Source organism: Panthera onca, chromosome B1 (assembly GCF_046562875.1).
Source record: "Panthera onca isolate mPanOnc1 chromosome B1, mPanOnc1 haplotype 2, whole genome shotgun sequence".
Classification (NCBI taxonomy): Eukaryota; Metazoa; Chordata; class Mammalia; order Carnivora; family Felidae; genus Panthera; species Panthera onca.
This window is the reverse complement of record NC_138342.1, coordinates 180,481,324-180,502,965: the sequence shown is the minus strand read 5'-3', so window position 1 is coordinate 180,502,965 and position 21,642 is coordinate 180,481,324. Positions and strand designations below refer to the sequence as shown.

Genomic DNA, 21,642 nt, shown 5'->3' with positions numbered 1-21,642 from the left:
CAATTTGTCAGCATATAATTGCTCATAATATTCTCTTATTATTTATATTTCTGTGGTATTGGTTGTGTTCTCTTCTCTTCCATTCACGATTTTATTTATTTGGATCCTTTCCTTTTTGATAAATCTGGCTAAGGGTTTATCAATTTTGTTAATTCTTTCAAAGAACCAACCTATGGTTTTGTTGATCTATTCTATTGTCTTTTTGATTTTGATATCATTTATTTCTGCTCTAATCTTTATTATTTCCCATATTCTGCTAGTTTTGGGCTTTATTTGCTCTTCTTTTTCCAGCCCTTCTAGGTTTATGGGTAGGTTGTATATTTGAGACGTTTCTTCCTTCTCTAGGAAGGTCGGGATTACTATACACTTCCCTCTTGACTGCTTTTGCTGCATCCCAAAAGTTTTGGACTATTGTGTTTTCATGTTCATTCTCTTCCATGTACTTTTCTATTTCCTTTTCAATTTCTTGGTTAACCCATTAATTCTTTAGTAGGATGTTCTTTAATCTCCAAGTATTTGTGATCTTTCCAAATTTTTTTTTGTGAGGTTGATTTCAAGCTTTATAGTGTTGTGGTCTGAAAATATGCATGGTATGATCTCGATCTTTTTGTATTTGTTGAGGGCTGGTTTGTGACCCGGTATGTGATCTATTCTGGAGAATGTTCCATGTGCACTCTAGAAGAATGTGTATTCTGCTGCTTTACGATGAAACGTTCTGAATATATCTGTTAAGTACATCCCGTCCAGTGTGTCATTCAAAGCCATTGTTTCCTTGTTGGTTTTCTGCTTAGATGACCTGTCTATTGTTGTAAGTGAGGCATTAAAGTACCCTACTATTATTGTATTATTATCAATGAGTTTGCTAATGGACATCAAAAGAAAGCTGGAGTAGCCATACTTATATCAGACAAACTAGATTTTAAAACAAAGACTATAACAAGAGATGAAGAAGAGAATTATATCATAATTAAGGGCTCTGTCCACCAAGAATATCTAACAATTGTGAATATTTATGCCCGCAACTTGAAAGACCCAAATATATAAATCAATCACAAACATAAAGTAAAACTTTTAAGGGAGTAAACTCATTATAGACCTCTCTCTCTCTCTACCTATATCTATATCTATATCTATATCTATATCTATATCTATATCTATACACATATGGCCTTAACTTCCTAAGAAGTATTATACATTAAGTCACTCTTTAATAATAAGGGCATAGACTATCAAAATATTCATTTGCCTTAAAATTTATTGAATCTCTTTGTTTAGAGAATGACCTTCTTCTTTAAATATTTTACTAAGTAACATTATACTAATTTCAGATACCAGCTTCATTGGCTATGTGTTAGAGGAAGGGGAGTACTATTCGGCTTCAGCAATCTATCTGATGGCTTAAGAATTCAGTGACATTTTGGGGCGCCTGGGTGGCTCAGTCGGTTGAGCGTCCGACTTCAGCTCAGGTCACGATCTCACGGTTCGTGAGTTCGAGCCCCGCGTCAGGCTCTGGGCTGATGGCTCAGAGCCTGGAGCCTGCTTCCGATTCTGTGTCTCCCTCTCTCTCTGCCCCTCCCCCATTCATGCTCTGTCTCTCTCTGTCTCAAAAATAAATAAACATTAAAAAAAAAAATTAAAAAAAAAAAAAAAAAAAAGAATTCAGTGACATTTCATTTTGTAAAGTGTGTTTTGTTTTCTAAAGAAATGTAATATACCTTTTTCTTAAACATTTCTGTGGAGCTACTTCTATTCATGTATCCTTTTTAATAAACCCAGTATATCATTTATATATAGTATAATTGGAATACCCCATGACAAACCGAAAATTGCATTTGCTTTGTAAAATGTAGTATTTCAAATTTATATACAGGAGGTTATGTAAGGCTAAATGACTCTTCATATCACAAATGACTAAAGTATAGAAGGTAAGATTTTAGCACATTCTGGAATCAAACACAAAGATGCAGCCAAGTATATGTCATGATGATGGTTAAGGTGCTTATTGAACATTTTGTAAGGTTAAAAACCTGTTCTCTGCCTTTGCATTATGCTGCATTATTTAGAATGTCTAATGACTTTTAGAAGTTAGGTTGCCAGCATGAAGAGAGCAAAGACATGTCGTTGCAATAATTTCTATAAAGTGACCTATTTCACATTTATTTCTATCATGCTGCACATAATTCTCACACCTAAAGATCACACAAAAGTTAGTCGAAATTATCTGAACATGTGGAAACTAGTTTAATGCTACTTTTCCCTGCATTCAGGTAAACTAATCACAAGTATATCACGTTGATCCAGTGAAACATTTATATTATTTTATGTTTTTGAATGCACTCTGTAAGAGTCACTATCACAATATTTAGATGAATTTTGAATGCTGTTTTTTTATTAGTTGATATAATCTCAGCATTTACTTTATTTGGAAAAGTAATAAGTCTTGTGTTCTATTTCTTTCTATCCTGTCTGTTAATTTACTGTACCTATAACTTGTGAACCTAGTGTTAATCTGTAACTAGTTTATCTTGGCTCATTCAGAATGTCAAGTGGATCTCTAGAGCTAGCCTGAGGTTCTGAACTATCTTTTGAATGTGATTTTGATTTTCTTTTAATGCATAATTAGAAGAATTCCAGGGATAACGGGTATAGACAGCATGTGTAGAAGTTTTCAATGTATAGAGAACTAATGCACTGCTCCATATTTGTAACGAAATATGCCAGGTTAGTGATTAGTGGTGTAACTTTGGTGTCCGGAGAAACTCTCAATTGGAAGAAAAAAAAGTCCTTTTCTTCCTCACAAGAACATACCTACTTTTTAATTATTTCCATTATAATCTTCTTAGGTGAACAACATAGAATTTTGCCTAAGTTATCTTAAGATACGTAAATGATTACTTGATATCCATGTTTGCTGCTAGGATATAAGGTGCTTCTTTCAAAAAATATAAAGTGATCTGGTAATTAATGGTACTTCTTATGAATAACACAACCTCACTACTTTGGGTGTCTTATAGTTTAAAAGCCTAGCTTCAAGCAAAATATCTACAAGGTTTTTGTATCAACCAGTTACCAAAATCCTCGGCCATATCATTGTTTAAAAGATATTGAAGCAAGTTATCTTTTTATTGATTTTGAATTGTTAGGTAGATATATCTATCCTTATCTATACCTATCTATCTGTATTTAAATCTAGACTTCTGGCATTGCTTTGTATGAATTTAAATTGTTACAGCATTTAGGGGGTGCCTGGGTGGCTCAGTCGGTTGAGCGACCGACTTGGGCTCAGGTCATGATCTCATGGTTTGTAAGTTCGAGCCCTGCATCGGGCTCTGTGCTGACAGCTCAGGGCCTGGAGCCTGCTTCTGGTTCTGTGTCTCCCTCTCTCTCTGCCCCTCCCCCATTCATGCTCGCTCTCTCTCTCTCTCTCACTCTCTCTCTGTCTCAGAAATAAATAAACATTAAAAAAAATTGTCACAGCATTTATTATCATGTTTTAAATATGTGCATATGCATATTAGCATGATTTATGCTATTATGTATTACTTTATTTTTCTATTATGTCTTACTCATTTCAGAAAGTATAATAAATATAACAAAAATTTGCAAAAGGTAGAAGCATATAAAATATAATATCAAAAAAAGTAGGACTGAAAAAATTTAGACTAAAAGTAGGGCAAGATCAGAAAAAATAAAGTTTTTTGTATAGTTTTTATCTTACAGCTTTCATTTTACCTTCAAGAATTAAAAGGAAAGTGTGCCTGACTGGCTCAGTTGGTAGAGCATGTGACTCTTGATCTCGGGGTTGAGTTCAAGCCCCATGTTGGGTGTAGAGATTACTTAAAATTAAACAAAAAAGTTTTAAAAAAAAGAATAAAAGGAAAAAGTACATGGTTATGTGATTCTAATTTCTAAAGTAATATACCCTGTTATTTAAAGAAAACAAAGCTCTTCCTAGCATAAATGGCCAAATAAATTTGTTATATAGAATCTCATAAATTCATGGAGCCAAATAGTAAATGTTGTGAAAATAGTTTGAGGAAAAACAGAAACACATTTAATATGGTTTTACATTGTGTCCCTGATAAAAATTGTGAAAACTATTTTTAAATAGAGTGAAATTAAACTGATTTTTGAGAGTGAATGGCGAATAATTTTCTGTATATGTCTAGCTAAATCCTCGCATAAAGAGTAACCAGAAGAACATACCTTTCAACCAATTTTCTGTAAGTATTTCCTTGAATATGGTTATAGTAGAAGTAAATATCAGATGGTCTGATGGCACAGATTCTGATGTAAGCATAGAAAGAATGACAATTCAAATTTGCCCTCTGTGAGTGGATTCCCATGATTGAGAAGACAAGTGGGCTGTAAGGTTAACTTGGCAGTGTGAAAACAGTGATTCTTATCTGATGGAGAGTTTGAGGAATCTCAAGGCAAAACCAGGTCTTCCTCATTAGAAAATATGCATTTTATCTTTCTTTAAGGTGCGTTGTTTTAGGATTAAAAGACCTTCAGGGAGTCAAAAAAGAAAGAAAGACTTTCACAAACTGGGTATCAAAAACTCATGGTGTCGATTTCCTTAGTGCCCCCCACCCCGAAATCGTTGTTGCACTATATGCTAACTAATTTGGATGTAAATTTAAAAAAATAAAAAATTAAATTAAAAAACAAAACAAAACAAAAAAACAACTCATGGTCCCCTCACCTGGGTGGCTCAGTCGGTTAAGCATCCGACTTCAGCTCAGGTCATGATCTCCCAAGTTTGAGCCCCACGTCCGGCTCTGTGCTGACAGCTCAGAGCCTGGAGCCTGCTTCAGATTCTGTGACTCCCTCTCTCTGCCCCTCCCCTGCTCATGCTCTTTCTCTCTCTCTCTCTCTCTCTCTCTCTCTCTCTCTCAATAAATAAATAAATATTTAAAAAATTGTTTAAAAAAGTCATGTCAGACCTCTAGAGGGATGTTAAGTGAAGCATGAAGTGAGTAATCTTGGGAGTCGATATATTGAGTTCTGTTATCCTGTAGAACGGTGTGACTAGAGTGCTAACAAGTTCCATTTAGGGACCTCGTGTTTTCCACACCCTCACGAGTATTACTGAATCTATTTATTTTATTTATTTATTTTTTAATTTTTAAGTTTATTTTGAGAGAGAGAGAGAGAGAGCGAGCATGGGCAAAGAGAGCAGGGAAACAGAGAATCCCAATCGGGCTCCACACTGTCAGTGTGGAGACCAATGCTGTCCGTGTGGATCTCCACCTCACAAACCGGGAGATTATGACAGGAGCTGAAACCAAGAGTCCAACACTTAACCGACTGAGCCACTCAGGTGCCCCTGAATCTATTTTTTTAAAGGAGAGTCCAATAATGGGATGCCTGAGTGGCTCAGTTAGTTAAGCATCCGGCTCTGTATTTTGGCTCGGGTCTTGATCTCATGGTTCCTGAGATCAAGCCCCATGTCGGGCTCTGCGCTGGACCTGCTTGGGATTTTTTTCTCTCCCTCTCTCTGGTCCCACTCCTCCTCCCACACATGCCCTTTCTGTCTCTGTCTCTGTCTCTGTCTCTGTCTCTGTCTCTCTCTCAAAGTAAATAAATTTTTAAAAAATGAATAAAGTTAAAGGAGAGTCCAATAATAGAAAAGCAAAGGGAATCACAATAACAGACACTTGTGTCATCTTATTTAATATAACTAATGATTGTATGGCAAAATCCATGTCTCGTGCATATATTTTTCATATCTTTCTAAGAATTAGGCCTATATGGTAGACATTTTTATGAATAGAATAAAGCAAATGTTTGGCTTCAAGGCAATGGTAAAAATATAACTGTAGCATGTGATAAAATGAAAGTATTTTATGTATCACATGCTACAACCATCTATCAACTCCACCAGCGTATTCCAAAGAATGTGGTGTTAAACAAAGCAACTCTTTAAGACAAAATCAGATATAAACAATCATTTAATTAGTTTCATTAAAGCCTTTTAAGCATGCTCCCTGAAAAGTGATCTCTAATAAATGTAAAGGCTGGGTAACAGAATATTTTGCATGTTAGTTGGTTTCTGATTAGTTCTTTATTGCATAATTGAAGGTGTACCTAACAGTATTTTTAGTTATAATGTTGATAATAAATCAGTGTGATGGCAGTTTTTCTGGATAACCTTCCAAAAGTTTTTGAAAAATAAGTATCTTTTGTATACCAGATCTCCTTATTTCTACTTACTTATTTATGCGAATAAGTCTCTCAGTCCATGCATTACACAAGAAAGTAGATTATATCTCATACTGAGACCTTTTTCATTCTAGTAATAAGCAATATTTATCCACAAAGATGTAAACTCATTGGAGAAAAGAAACTACCTAAATCATTAAGAGAAACATTTCTGAAAGTTTTGACAGATTTGTCTTAGTTTGTCATTATCTTCTTAAAATTTTTAGTTGTGGTAAGGATTTCTGATAAATTTATCTTTCTTTTTTCCTTTTGATGATCATAAAGCAAATTTTTAATGTAATTGGTTTTTTATCAGTTAATACTAATTTTAAATCCAGAAGAATTTTTTTTTTAAATCTGATGTCAGGTACTAGAAAAAGTAAGGTGAAAGGACAGGTGCGGTAGGCTTGAGGTGGAGGTTAATGGAAAAGTTGCAGTTATTAAGTAATGACAGTCTTAGTATGACCACAAGAGAGGCTATTGAAGGGTGTATGACAAGATCATGGGAACTTAAAGCAAGAATTTAATAGTTCAGAGTATCAGAAAATCATCCATGTGGTAATTAAAAACACCAAGAATGATGAATGTAGTAAGAGGAGAGAACGACAGTGAGTGAACCAAACGATGGAAACTTCCAGGAGTGAGAGCAAACAAGACTTGTGGATTATGTAGTGTGGTGATGTGAGATTCAAAGATTAGAGAGGAGGAAAGGGGAGGGGAGAATTATCTGGAATTAGCTCTCAGACACAGACAGTGTCACATTAGATGCCCCCCTCCTCCCATCTCCATGCCCATTGGAATTGGGAGCAAAAGCGGCTGTAGTTGGAGAGATAATCGGAACTCAGTACAGGTATATGATGGCAGGGAATCTAGTTCAGTACCTCACTTCAGAGATGAGGAAGTTATTTTTAACTTTTTGAAAATTAATAGTTACTTAATTGTGAAGAATTTTACAGTGTTAAATGTGAGTAGATGTTAATACAGATTAGTCCTCTACACTCTCTACAGCTTCATTAAATTGACCATTCGTACCAGAATAATGAATTTCCGGCGTTATAAGTTCCTCCTACAGATAAAAAGATTAAATTACATCCTGAAATTTCTAACACAGTTAGGTATACACATTCATTCTACTTGTAAATATATTTGGCAGAAAAGATGAAATAGAGTGTTTTTAATCTTATATGTTATTAATATAAATCATCAATGTGTACCAATAGATTATTTTTGACATACCAATGGTGGGAGATTAAAAAAAAGTAACAGCTGGATTCGATTTTAAAATCTTGTCTATTTTTAACACTCTTCATTCATTCATTTATTTTTACTGCTTCACTTATTGTCTGACATAAGTAGAAATTCTGACTTCTTCCTTAGCGTTCAACATCTGGTGCCTAAATCAGGCAGGCCTCGGGGAAGACACAGCACACTATTTGATTGGCCTGAGTTTGGAAACAAATGCTTTATTTACTTATTTGTATTTATTTATTTATTGTAAGGCTTGAAGTCACCATCCTGAGAGCAAGATCGGATGCTTAGCTGACTGAGCCACCCAGGCGCCCCTGGAAACAAATGGTTTAAATGAACACATTTAAACTTCTTGGAGATTAAAGGCTAATAGTAATGGAAAATATCACTCCCTAAATATTTCTCCACTTGCATTTCTCAGGCAATGACAATTTTATAACATAACATTTTTTTTGCCTTAACTGCTACAAAAGCAAAGTAAAATTCAGGGTTCAACAGAGCACAAGCTTGTTGCAACAGAGCAACAAGATATGTGTCCGGACACATTTATTTCTCATGTTTTAAAAGGCCTTTAGTTCTGTTTGTAAATTTTAGTGCCCAATTTAACATTGTGTTTAAGTTTATAACACACTTAATATCTTTTTGGAAGAAGTACAGTCTTAATAAAAGCATAAATATTTTATGTTTTCCTCCTCAGTGTGTTTGCTCTTCAAATGGCATCTGTCTTTTATCTTTATGGAAAATAGAACAGCTGAGAAAAACTGTAATACTTTTTTATGTGTAAAAGTGACTCCAAAAAATCCTATGATAATGTCTCAACTAGAGTTCACTGATTTCTCACATCACAAACTCTATGCTTTAATAGAAAAATTCCTTTAAGTCCAATATTCACTAATATTAACAGTAAATTTATTACATGTAGAAGCTTTTAACTGTTTCTACAGTTTTAATAGAGATAGCTCATTTTGCAAAACAACTTTTTCTTTGTGATTTAAAAGTACTTTTGGGGGGGTGCCTGAGTGGCTCAGTTGGTTTAGTGTCTAACTCTTGATCTCAGCTCAGGTCTTGATCTCAGGGTCATGAGTTCAAGCCCGTCATTGGGCTCCATGCTGGGTGTGAAGCCTACCTAAAAATAGATAATAATAAAATAAGATCTTTAAAAAATAAAAAAAAAACTAAAAATAAAAGATTATTATGAAAATACAAATAAATAGATAAAATATTTTTTGAAGAATGGATAAGCTTTGAGACACCGATAAACATTCATTTATTCATATATGAATTCCACTGATCTTTCTAGGAAATAGAATTAAAATCTTTTTTTAAGGATTAGACCAAAATGAACAAGTATGTGCTCTGCTATTATCATATAGCAATGTATCGTAGTTGTTTATTACTTCACCTGTGATCTGGCAATGTATAAACTCTGAATTTGCAAACATCCTTCCTTCACACAGGAGCATTTACACACATATGCATACCTACTTTCCAGCAGGCTCTGATAATATATCTGTCTGGGTACTAACTTGTCTAACTTCAGGTTGCTCTCTATTCTATCCTTAAAATCGGTGTGATTATTTTACTTTATTTCTTCTCAACCCTCATCTCTGTACTTCAAGCTTCTTTATATTTTTTGAGTAATAAATTTGCTTTTATGTAAAAATGGTATACAATGAGGCCTTTGACTTCTAATTAATTTGCAGCCTCTGTGTTGTGAAATAAAGTCCCACTGGCAACCTGCATGTGTTGTAAATTTCAAAAAGATGTATATAATTGAAGTTTTTCCTTTGAAAAAGGTAACGGAGGAATCATAAGTCCAAAAAAATCCCCCCAAAACAAAACAACACAAAACAAAAAAATAAACAGAGTTGAAAAAATAGTAGGATGTGAAGGCTGAAATCAGAGTTTCCCAAGGTAACAGTTAACAGTACATAAAACTTCAAGCCATGGGAATAAATAGCCATCTGAACAGCCTAAGGAACATCAGGCCATTATGGCTATAAATACTGTATCCTGTGAGAACTTGTAAATGTTATCCTGCCTTCTTGAATTCATATCTTCCCAGATAGTACTGTCCTCCAGTGCCTAGCAGAAGCAAATACAAATCTTCTCCAGAAGAATGCTTCCTGGAAATTCTTGCATGTTAACCATGAGCTAAACAACAAACAACAAAAAGAAACAATGCAGGAATGTGGCAACAGGAGACAAATTCAACACAATGATTCATTCACTTAGATCTCTAAACTCCTCCAGCAATTATAATTTTCAGCTACAGAATATTGAAATATTATCTTTAATAATGCTTAAGAAACAAACTGGAATAATGAGAGAGTAAATGAAAAGCAGTAACATAAACAAATACAATTGACCGGTCGATGTGAAAAAATACCAAATTTCTTAAAAGATATATCAATGAAATGATAACTCAGTGAATAGCTTAACAGATCACTAACACAGCTGAAATGAGAAGTCCATATACAAGGGCTGAAGCCCTCAGCCAGCGGTAGCACAGAGATAGGGAGATGGAAAATAGGAGACAGAGTTAAGAAGACATACAGATAGAATGAGAGAAGGTATATTGCATATCTAATGGAAATTCCTCATGGAAAGGATGTAAAGAATGAAGTAAAGGCACTATTGAAGAGATAATGGAGGACTGTTTTCCAAAGTTGATGAAAGACAGGAGTCATCAGATTCTAGAGTTAAGAAGTATCCTAAGCAGAATTTTACAAAGTGAAATTTATACCTAGATTTATAATACTTACACTTTTTTAACTAAATTCTTTTTATATGAATTCTTATATTAAAAATGCATACAAAGTTAACACTGTATGTATTTATTTAAAAATCATTCAAAAATAAAACTGTTAGATGATAACATTATTTTGAAAAACATTGGGTAAATAGTTGCTATAACTTTGAGGTCTGAAATTCGTCAGATTCATTCTTTAGATCAGAAGTCACTTTCCAGTGTGTGTAAATGGGTGCCTCTTTTTTGTTAATAAGCTTTTACTACAAAACAGACATGACACGGCCATTCATGTCTTGTGTGCGGCTACTTTTAAGCTATGGAAGCAGTGTTGAATAGTTCCAACAGCAACTGCATGGTCTACAGAGTCTAAAGTATTTACTATCTGGCCCTTTAAGAAAAAGTTTGTAGATTTCTCTTCCAGCTGAAGCCAATTTGATTAATTACTCCTGAGAGAAAAATACATTGTTAAATATCATCACATTTAAGTATATCATTTAACAGTTCAATTTGTAGCCTAATAATGTTCTGAGAGTATATCAGTGTTATGAGAAATGTCAGCATGATTATTGAAGGAGAGGAGTATGGAGAACACTTTAAGACAGGGAGGGAGGCCTTGCGCAGGGCAGCGCAGTGAGGAGGCCTTGGGTGAAAATACTGGGGCTGTCAACTCCTTATAGAAGAGAAGGAAGGGTATTGTATCGGAATAGGCACACTTCTGTAATAGATAACTTTGGTATCTCATGGGTTAGTTTAAGTAGAAAAATTATTTCTCTCTCACCTCACAGTCTGGTGGTGTTGTTAGGACTGGTGTCTCAGATCTGTACAGACATTTAGCGGCCCAGGTCCTCTCCGTGTGTCTTCCCATAACACCTGGGGCCTCCTACAGAGAAGTTAGCACATGACAGGCTTTTGTAGTCCAGGCCTGCAAACTTTTATATCAGCCTCTATTTCTTTGACTACAACTTTGGTTGTATGGCCAGACCCACCTACAAGAAAGACTAGAAAATGTAGCCTAACTGCCATATGCACAGGAAAAAGTGGACACGGGCTGGTGAACAGTATTTTCCATGGAGGTTGGGAAGTACAGGGCAAACATGTCCTAATTTATAAATCTGTGGGTTAAACATAGGCTTGCCATGCTATGGGGAATTGTTCAAAAATAATTTTTTCAGGCAGCTGCAGTTTTCTGCTTGATCTGTGGGTTCAGGCCACCCTGCAGATGCAGAAGCTTCTAGTAAGCAGTTCTTTGTAAGTCTCTCTCCATTCCTACACCTCACCCAAACAGGTCCTATACTATTCAGTCATCTGCACAGCAGTACCGTAGCCTCACTTGGGAGCTTGTTAGGCATGAAGAATCTCAGGCTTCACCCCAGTCTGAGTTTAGAAAGATCTGGAGTTGAATTGTGTGAGCTTTACAAATTTCTAAGTGTCAGGTTAGAGTAATTTCTCTAGTCGTGTCATGTGCTAATTGGTCTGACATATTCTAAATGTTCGCTGACCACAGATGCTATAGTTACCATTTTTATATAGCTAAAAATAGAATTAATTTTACATTTCTTCTAGCCCTCAAACCTGTCATCATTAGACTTTCCTGAAAAGAGACCAAGGATTATTACTTGTGTTATTTTAGCATGAAAAAAAAGTCAGAAATTTAAAAGTGCTGTAGTTATTTGAAAAAGTAATCCCAGGAATACTTTCTACCCTTTTATTTAGTTGACAGAGAAAGGATAAAAATCGCTACCTGTTTCAAAGTAATGATTACACAAGTCGAGAAAGGATTTATTCTTATACTTTTTGCACAATTAACTTATCAGATACAGCAAAGGTATAATCATAATTAACAAAATGCTTCAAAGCATAGAAAATCATAGATACTATTGTACAAACATAATAAATGTTATCTGAAGGGTCAGTTTGTTGCTTAATATCCATTTAGATATTTTTACCATGTTCCTTTGGTAATTAATAGGGTACTATATTAGTCTGGGTTCTCCAGAGAATCTATATATAGTTTCTCATGGGTTAACAGAAATACAAAAATTATCTACACAAAAATTGTAACCTATATATAGGTTTTCTCTGTGTCTCCCTCTATATCTATTATATTTATGTGTGTATATATATGTATACACACACACACACATATATATATAATATTTTATGATACTATTATAATTATGTCATATTATAAATATATATGATTATATATTTATTATAAGGAATTATCCACACAGTGATGGACGCTGAGAGGTCCTAGGCTTTGCAGTCAGAAAGCTGGAGACCCAGGAGAGGCTAGTCCAAATCCAAAGGCCTCAGAACCAAGAGTAAAATTCCAGTCTGAGTATGAGTCAGAAAGCAGGAGAAGGCTGATGTCCTAGCTCAAAGACAGTCAGGCAGAGAGAGCAAATTCTCTTACCCAGCCTTTTTTGTTCTATTCAGGTCTTCAGTGGATGGATGAGGTGAACCCACACTGGGGAGGGCAATCTGCTTTATTCAGTCTACCAACTTTAATTTTAATCTCATTCAAAAACACGCTGACAGACACAGCCAGAATAATGTTTAACCAGATATCAGGGTACTCCATAGCCCCATTAAGTTGATATATAAAAGTAACCATCACAAGTACTATAACCACGATGTACGTATTTAACTTTATAACCAGTTGTTATTCTTATTACCTGTTTTGTCATTCCATTATCTTTTGTTATTATGGAATAATTTTGTCGTAATCATTATATTGCTGATTTCCCTCATCTGTTTCTGCAGAAATTCAGTAACAGCGTAGATGCACACGCACACACACACACACACACACACACACACACACTCAACTAACAATTTGGTCCTAATATTTCAGATACTTGACGTGCTTCACAAGCCAACTAGATTTGAAGAGAAAGATTTGTGGTTGTTGTAGTTGTTGTTATTTTAACTAGAAGAAACTTAACTAATATGAATGGAGATATTTCTATGGGAGATAATCCAATAAATTCTTTTTCTTTTAACTTCTCTATCCCTATTCCTTTACTCAACATAGGCATTTCTTGGTAAATTACATACATCTTATCTGAGAAAAATGAATTTTTGGTTAGGTGTGCAGCACTTTTTAGATTTTTAGATTCCATAGATTTCTTATCTTTTCTTTAATTGTAATTTCAAGCAAGATAAAAGAAAAATAATTTAATTGAGCTCCTTCCTTAACTCTCTATTTTTCCTCATCTCTTACATTTATATAAGATAAAGTCTGTTTCATATACAAATGCATACATGGCATAGCCTGTAGCATTTTATTGCAAAAGTCGTGGAAGAGGCTTTGTACAGTGCTTTTCTGAAATACCTCCTGATTCATGAAAAAAATAGTTCCATTTCTAGAAGACTTAAATTATTCCTTGTTCCATATAAATAAATGATTTAAAAGAATTAATCCCTTTATTTTTTTAAGGGCATGTGAACTGGTTAAACAAAAGATACTTACATACACTCTAAAGTTTCTTTCTGCCCATTAAAGTGAGTACAATGTGTGCGTTCTAACGAGGCAATACCCAGTCGCCTCTCCCCCATCAGTTGTAGGATTCAGTTGTAGCCTCATTCAGGCTCTGAGTTGGGCAGAGAGTGAACAGGTTGGCACCCATGAACTAGTACAAGGGCAAGATCAGCCTGAAGAAAGACTGAAGGGACAAAGTGGAAACTCAACAAAGAAGTAAAGAGAGGAGATTATTTCCCTGGTTCAGCCAATGTCACCTGAAAGGAAAAGAAGCATCTCTGGGAATTTAATGTCATCTGGTTAAAATAACAATGGCCTTTCATTGATCTGGATCTTTATTGCTTTAGGTAGACATAATACTTTTCCCTTTTGGGATGCTGATTCAAGAAGTGTTCGTTTTCTAAGCCTACACTTGGGTAAAAGTTGAGTTGGAGTATTTTGAATGATAATAGGAAGTGGCAGATTACCAAAGATTCAATGTAAATAGAACTCTGTGCAAAACTGCTCCCTGTGTCATTATTCTGAAGATGCATTCATCAATAGCAATTGAGATAAGGAGGCCCTCAGGAGGAGTATGTTCTTACCACTCTCTTTACTATGCAGCTTTCAAGAGGCAGGAAAGAGCCAGAAGGGCCATCAGAAGTCATAGATCATTCACACAAGATATTCTGTGTAGTGACCTCGATGACTTGAGAATTTATAACAAAGAATTAATGAAAATGGAGAATTCTCAATAAAAATGTGGGAATAGAAACACAGAACAGCTAATTATTGAATAAATGCTCTCTCCCCTTTACTGTTTCACATTCAGGTTAAAATGTGAGCACTGAGAATTTAAGGGAGTCACTTAAACGTCTGTAGATATATTCCTTTTCATGATCAATACTTCTGCCTTTAAAGTACAAATTTCAACAGCTAAATGCTTTACATTCTGAAGGAAATAAAATTTCAAGTAATTATATTGTTAACTAAAGAATTAAAAAATGACCTGTTTTTCAGCTTCTTAAGAAGCTAAGAAGCATCAGGTCCAGTGCTTAAGGACAGGAGTAAAGTCTGCCTTGCACAGAGAGATGATGAATAGAAATCAAATCATAATGTGATATGACTTGTTCCGCTTACATGGCGTTTTGGAAACCTTGCTCTGGGCCAAAAAAAAAAAAAAGTAGCAAGAGTTTGGTAAATTCTGTGTGGCCTGAACAGAAATCCAGGTAAACATAGGTAGCCTGAGTGCATTATGTTGTAAATGTGTTCAGCTCAGTTCATTCACTCAACAGACATTTATTGAACATGAACTAGGTGCCAAGCATGAAATAAACCAAGCTTTCAAAAGGCTGCATGCGTAAAAGAAAATGACAACACACTGTGCTTTCAGGACAGTCCAGTCTAACAGAATATAAACAAAGGAATGATCAAAACAAAGCAAAGCAAAAATCTTGTGACAAGTACCGTGATAGACATCAACACTCATTGTGAAATCAGAGAGCGGGAGGGGAATTTTAATTCTGGGAGAGCAGGAATCCTTCACAAAGGATACAACTTTGATCTGAAACTTGAAAAATATCTATAATTTTGACAGTTTTATGGAGAAGTGGAAAAGAATTTCAGGCTTAGGGAACAGAAGATGAGAATACACAGAAGTAGCATATTTTCAGAAACATGGGAAATGTGGGTCATTCTTACATGGTGGAGTAGTAGGAAAGACAGCTAAAAGCAGAAATGGATCATATTATAAAGTACCTTACATGTTATGAATGTGAATTTTTTCCAAGCTGGGAATGAGGAATCAATAAGTGTTTTATTTTGTTTTGTTTTAATTCAAGCACGCGAATACTTTTTTAAAATGTTTTAGAAATATAACACTGCAGGGGTGCCTGGGCGGCTCAGTTGGTCAAGCGTCCGACTTCAGCTCATGTCATGATCTCACGGTCCCTGAGTTTGAGCCCTGCGACTTGGTCTCTGGGCTAACAGCTCAGAGCCTGGAGCCTGCTTTGGATTCTGTGTCTCCCTCTTTCTCTGCCCCTCCCGCACTCGTGCTCTGTCTCTCTCTGTCTCAAAAATGTAGACATACATTAAAAAATTAAAAAAAAAAAGAAATATAACACTGCATATGAAGAATCAATGTAAGGAAAAGTGGTTATTGTGATGTGAGTTATGAGTCTATTTCAGAGGTGGTCACAGGAAATGACAGGAAAAGGTATATTTAAGAGGTACTTCTAACACAGCTGATTGGAGGTAGAGGAAAAGGAAGATCGAGAATTTGAGGATGATGCAAGTTTACTGCAAAGTAGTAAAATTTCTGTCAGTGAGGCTAAGAAACCTTACTTGACTTTACGCCATATCAGTTCAAGACCTGACATGCCATCTCCAGGCCATTTACACTGAACAATAAGAATCATTAACTTCGTTCCCTTTCAGTAGAGCAAATAGGGAGACTCTTATAGGTGATACATTCTAAAATGTGTGTGCAGAGAGAAGTTCAGGATTATGTACTCTTGTCTAGAACCTGAGAACGCAAAATGAAACAAAATGAACCAGACTCTTAGTGAAATGTGGATGATGACATTGTGGAGAGCACATGTTATCCCCTAAGACAGCGTATGTATCAGTCCCTTTAGAGACTACAGTGTTTCATCTCAAATTATACTTTCTTCACCTGTTTTTCAAATTTATTTTCACATTTTGATCTGACAGTGTAGAAAGCCTAGAATTTAATTACCATCAGAGAGGTAGTATCTCATAGCAGTTGACAAGGAAGATTCCATCTAGACCCAAATTGCTTGGGTTCAAATATTTGATCTGTCATTTATTACCTGTGTGATTTAAAGCAAGTGACTTATACTTTCTTTGATGGAATTTATTCTTTTGTAAAACAGAAATGATAGTAGCTAGAACTATTATTAGGAGAATACTATAATTACAGTGAGGAATAAATAATAAAAGCAAGCTCTACGAGTGCCTTCAGCAAAGGCTAGATACTAATCTAAGCGTTTTGTGTATATTGTCTCATCAATTGGTCATAAAAAGCTCACAAATTATGTATTATTACCCCATTTGCAGATGAAGACAAATCATGGTACAGAGATGGATTGATTTGCCTGTCAAGCAGAAAGTGTGTGACAGACTTAACTATTTGAACTGAGACAGGGGGGTGCACTGTCCGTCTTACAACCACTTTATTTCCTGATTCTTTTATGAGTGGTTTTATCTTAAGCCACAGAAGTGGGTGAGCTCATACATGTAATGTGTTTAGAACAGAGTCCGGCATGATGAAGCCAGTAGGGGCTAGCTGCTGCTGCCCTTGACTACTGTTTCCGCTACAACTTAGTAGGTGTGAAAGAATGAGTATCTGAAGTGCCTTATTTACATACACCTTGTATGTATATAACAACAGTATCTTCGCATCAGTATAACTTCTGCTTTGTAAGAGAAGTCTCTACTACAACCGCTTATTACTGGTAACATTCTCTGTGTTTTGTTGTTGTTGTTTTTTTATTTATGTGGTTAATTGTCTAGCTTCATGTGGTAGGTTATGAACTCGTTAAGAAGAGAAAGTTTGTCCCTTGTTTCTGTTTTTTACCCAGTTACCAGCGAAGAGCTGGGTACATCGTAGGTAATCAGTAAATATTTGAGATAAACAAAGGTAGGCACAACAGAAATGAGAAGAAAGGGATTTTTTTTTTACCTTAGTCACTTGCACTGCCTGTGACAAAAGCATTGAAATAAGAAGGACATTTTGCATTATTTCTCTAAAACCATTAGCAAGGTTTCAACTAGGACCTAGGAAAAAAGAAGGTGTGCATAGAAGAATCATAAACAGGGGACTTCAGGTCCTCTTAACATTACCATTGCTTTTCTTCCTGAGTCTCCCACGTGCTTTGCCTCAAGGGTAGCAAAGAAGGCAGACAGGTTTCCTAGAGTCACAGTCAAAAAGCAGGTCAAGTCCAGAATACCCTGATATGCCTGCCACAGGAGTTTCCTTGATTTTGAAGGACAAATATTTGAATCAAAGATGAAGTTATTTTCCTCCAAAAAGAAAATATATTTATATTACTATATTGTACAGAATAATATTACACCTACTTACTTACCCTCACACAGAATTTATATGTCTTATTCCTACTTACCAAGGACGTTTCTCCCCTTTGTGTTCTCAGCAAGAATAAGCTATAAGAGAGTACTGCTATGTTGTGAAATTAGACACTAGCTTTCAAGTCTTGGAACACAGGAATATAATACAAAGGACTATAAGGAGGGCATGTAGAGAAGAGAGTGGAAAGCAACAATTTATTCAAGGAAATAATTTTCTTACATATAGATCTTTGGAGAGAGGAACACAACAAAGGAGCTTTATAAAGCGTTAAATGTCAGTTGTTTTTGCAAAGAGGTAGTTTCGTGGTACTAATTTTTACCTAAAAAAAGGGTTTGGTATTAGATTTATAAATTGCTGAGGATTGTACTTCTTTAGATGATTGAAAGAGTTTCTATCAGTTTTATCATATACACTTTTATCATGTATATGTATATTTTACTTAGTAATGAGTGGATATTATGTAAAAGGTCATGCATAAGCCATGGTTCTAACTCACAGAGATGTCATCGAGCTGATATATAATGCAGAAATGATAGTGTAATTTTTCAGGGAAGATGATGCACTTAAATGCATTACATTTTGTTTAATGAAAAGTAACTTGTTATTTATTTATTTATTTATTTATTTATTTATTTATTTATGTATTTATGTGATTTCTCGAACTCACAACCTCACCATCAAACGTTGCATATTCTTCTGACTGAGCCAGCCAGGCGCCCCGATAGTTTTTTGTTTTGATTCAGCTCACCTAATTATATTTTAACAAATCAGTATAACATCATAATATATCGATACTACATGAATACAACATAGAGAATTGTTCATTACCCCTCCTAGCTATATGTTTCTGGTTTTAGTAACAAGATTGCTATTTTTATCATAGTAAAGTTTTAATATACATATATAAAAATTGAATTCTGAGGGGAAATTTAGTGGACTCACAGAAGAGGAGGGATGAATGCTAGGGGGAGAACCTCAACATTTCTGTGATTACAGTAAGAGAAAAGTAGATAGAAATGTTGTAAACTATGACATAATGATGCCTTACTTCTAACCCAAGTCTATCTCTCTACTAAATTAGATGAAATTGTTATTGACTTTTAAAATGGACTTTTCTGTCTTCTTAAAAAATCTAGTAAAGCAGTAATTATTTTAATATACTTACATGGTCCTGAAATTACATAATGTTAATGGTTATTCTTTTTTTATGCTATGTATGGTTCATAGAAATTTAGGCTCAGCCAAGCAAATAAAAGCATATCTTGTCATCAACTTTTAAACATATAAACATTAATTATGTATTATTTATATATATAATATAAATATATTTATGTATGATATATTTATAATGTATATTTATAGATTATATCTGTTATTTTATAACATATTATATATAACAGGTATAACATTATATGTTATTTTATAAAAATATTGTAACAATCTGAATTAAAATTTAACCAATATATCTTCATGGTGTATTGAACTACAAGATATTTTAAAGGCTTGTGCTGTTTCTTACATTCATATTGATTTTATTTAATTAAAAAAACATTTTTTAATGAATGAATTACATGTAATTAATTTTACCAACTTAAATAGAATCTTTGTGTGCTTTTAAGAACCATGTACTGGAAATAATTGCATGCAGTCCTTAGTCCATGACCTACACTGTAAACAGAATTAGAACATATTGCTCAGAAAAAAAGATGTAATTAATTTTAAATATTTTCATAGATGGATGTCCACAGCATAGAAGTACCTATACCTAGATTTATATTTTGAAAATATACACAGAACACTTGTGATTTGTCGCACAAAAAAATGAGTTGTGGTAACAGAGGCAGTGAATGAAATTAACCATAGTGTTTTTTGTACAACCAGTCTCACGCAACAGAATAAATGTATTCTTCACAATGTGGAAAATTAATTTTTAAAAACGCAAACCTTGGGGCTCCCGGTTTGCTTTTTTAAAGCAACTGCCTCTGTCAGTTGAGCGTCTGACTCTTGATTTCGGCTCAGGTCATGATCCTAGGGTTGTAGCATCAAGCCCCACATTGGGCTCTGTGCTGAGAGTGGAGCCTGCTTCTGTCTCCTTCTGCCCCTCTCCTCTGCTCCTGCACATTCTTTCTCTCTGAATTAAAAATAGATAGATAGATAGATAGATAGATAGATAAAATCTCAGAGTAGACATAATAGCAAAACCCACTTTTAAAAGTGTGCACGCATGTTTGTGTGTGTGTGTGTGTGTGTGTGTGTGTGTGCTTGTGTGTGTACATCTTCAATCACTGCTTTGCATCTAGTCAGATGTCATACAAATCAACTTTAGGAAAAAGTCCATGGAGTGCACCTATGAATATCCAAATCACAAATCTCAAATGCTAATCTCAAATGAATTTTTGTATGGCTTATATATAAAAGCACTTTTTGTTTTTTTGTTTTTTTTTTAATTATTTTTAACGTTTATTTATTTTTGAGACAGAGAGAGACAGAGCATGAACGGGGGAAGGTCACAGAGAGAGGGAGACACAGAATCTGAAACAGGCTCCAGGCTCTGAGCTGTCAGCACAGAGCCCCACGCGGGCCTCGAACCCACAGACTGTGAGATCATGACCTGAGCCGAAGTCGGATGCTCAACCGACCGAACCACCCAGGCGCCCCTATAAAAGCACTTTTGTATCCACACTGACACAGAAGCACTTTTGTATCCACACTGACATACCACCTGGATGGGGAGGATGGTATTGGGAGAGATTTTCATAGAATTTTATTACCTGGGTTAAAAGCTCCATGAGGGCAGGTACCGTTCTGTTTGGTCACTGAAATTTCTCAAACCTCTAGAACATTACAGCACTCATAGTGAGCACTCAGCAAATATTTGATGAATGAATGGATGGACAGTTTGTAAATGATCACCCTGCTTATGTTTTAGATCATAAAAATGAAAATTTAGGCAGTTGTAAGTTACTTATGGGATACATTGGTGGCAAAAGCCCAAAATGTAGGTTCCTAAGGCAATGGTATTGTCCTTCAATAAATTATGTCACTGTTAAGTCCTAAATTAGTGATGAAAATAAACATCTAACCAAGGTTAGATATACTAAGGGAGAATTTCCAGGCAAATATCTTATATTCTGATATTCTGTAAACCTCCCTACATAAGCCATTTTATGATTTACAGGGCATTTCCATGTGAGGTAAATACACAAGCTAGTATCATGTTTTTTATGAAGATTTATTTACCCACTCAATAAATACCTAGTAAATGCTTTTTTTTCAGCAGCATGCTAAGTATCGAGGATATAATTGTATATGTGTGATTTCAATGGTCCCTGTCCCAAGGACATTTCTTCTTATGACAGAAATAAACAAACAAGTAAACACATACCCAGGCAAAATAGATTTGTCTTGTGATGGGTGTTTTGAACCAAGTAAGTGGAGGCCGGGGGGTTTGGGGATTGAATGAATCTGTAGTTACGGTGATCACGGGAGGCAATTTTGAGGAGATGATATTTAAGGTGGGATCTGAAAGTTGCAAACTCAACTTAAAAAGGGGCTTCCTCCTTTGGGTAGGCTTTAAAACATCTCCATGGTAGGCATATATTCCAATGGCTATATGGAGAGGAGAGGAGTTACTACACCTTGACTGTACAGCAATCGGTAGAGTTGGAAATCATTGCATCGAATAGTTAATGCCCATTTACCAAAGTGGAACAATTCCTATCCCCTCAAGTCATTATTATGAAGCACCCCTATCTTTTTTATCATGTTGTTCAACCGATGTTTGGGATGTTAAAATAACTGCTTAATATAAAGCAAAGAATTAGAATTCTGGTAGTACCCAAACAAATGCAGTATAGTTTTATA

The 21,642-nt window shown here is 35.0% G+C and overlaps 1 protein-coding gene across 2 annotated transcripts in view; it reads left to right on the top strand.

Moving 5' to 3' along the window:
- Positions 1-21,642, top strand: part of SGCZ (sarcoglycan zeta) — a 1,087,629-nt gene that overhangs the window by 939,159 nt on the left and 126,828 nt on the right. The window lies entirely within an intron of this gene.